Raw genomic sequence first — 1,627 nt, forward strand, 5'->3', positions numbered from 1 at the left:
AGTACAGCTCGAGCGTTTGGGATCCCTACCAGGTCGGATTGAGGGAGGACATAGAAGCAATTCAGAGGCGGGCTGCTAGATTTGTTACTGGTAGGTTGGATCATCGCGCGACTGTTGCGGAAATGTTTCAGGAACTCGGGTGGGAGTCTCTAGAGGAAAGGAGGCGTTCTTTTCGTGAATCGCTACTGAGGAAATTTAGAGAACTAGCATTTGAGGCTGATTGCAGTACAGTTTTACTGCCGCCAACTTATATTCTGCAGAAAGACCACAAAGATAAGAGAGATTAGGGCTCGTACAGAGGCATATAGGCAGTCATTTTTCACTCGTTCTGTTTGGGAGTGGAACACGGAGAGAAGGAGCTAGTTGTGGTGCGAGGTACCCTCCGCCACGCACCGTATGGTTGATTGCGGAGTGTGTATGTAGATGGAAATGAGTATGGGCTAAATACCAGGTATTAACTTTTAACGGGAATTGACAGAAGAACTAGATAAATTTATGCGAAGTTCAGTACATCGCTGATGTGCTCCGAAGAGGAGTGCAGCCGCTATGGCCATCAGCGTTGACAAACGCACCGCCGCCTGGGTAACTGCGCGCCGTGGTCGTGACAATTACCAGGAAAGCCAGCCCGCCTCGAGATATGCTATCGGCGGCGGCGGCGTGCGGCCACTGGAGACGCGGCGCCGGACTGCTTTGCTTCGCTTCGCCGTGCCGCCCTGTCCCCGTGGTAAGCAGAGCGGGCAGTGTTGCCAGTTCCAGGAGCCCGCGTTCGATTGTGTGCCGACCGCCCAGAGCCAGTCGGCGTAGAAGGAAGTCACTGGGGCCCGCTCCGCGGCGCAAAAAAACACCCCGTCTCTGCTCACACAGGCGCTGCGGGCGCGTGCACACAGCACCGAACGGCCGAGCTACCGCCGCCACAGAATGCCGCTCCCACCAGTTGCCCTCTGGCTCCGACCGGTTCCACAAAAAACGCACGTGATAAGAAACAGAGAGGCGCGTATGAACGCGGGCGGCTCTGCGTTTACATTCAGTTTACGTGCTGAGGTTGCGTTGTTTGTCGCACACGTAGAAGGCCGCAGATGACGTGCTACTTTAACGTCATGCGCTAACAAGTACAGGTTAGAATCTTCTGTGGGAAGTTTGCTTGATATTGCCATAAAAAATAGAAATCTCTGCGCTACAGAACTAAACAGACATACTGGAAGTTTAAATAACTGGTAGAATGGATAAAAAAACTGTGGGAGCAGCACGAATGAAAAAGATCAATTTGCCATACAAGCTCACTACAAACAATTTCAATGTAAAATTTGGACATTAACCCTCGCATTACCAGTGGGATGATCGAATCTGGTTAGTAGGGCGTTTAACTGCGTGGTTATCAACGCCCATTACACATTCTCAATGTCTCACAGACCAGTTACGCCACTTTCCCGGATGAGGAGGAAATGATGAGGACTAATTTGCTGTTAGACATGCGTTTACCTTTTGTCAAAAGAAACCCAAAACCAGGTTTAAACCTTTGAAAAGCGTCGTGGAGATGAACAATGACTGGTAACAGTAAACTTCTTGTTTCATTCAACTTTTTTTTTAACTTTTCCTAGGGTGGGCATAAAATTTTTGAAATGTTACT

Source organism: Schistocerca gregaria, chromosome 1 (genome assembly GCF_023897955.1).
Source record: "Schistocerca gregaria isolate iqSchGreg1 chromosome 1, iqSchGreg1.2, whole genome shotgun sequence".
Lineage (NCBI taxonomy): Eukaryota > Metazoa > Arthropoda > Insecta > Orthoptera > Acrididae > Schistocerca > Schistocerca gregaria.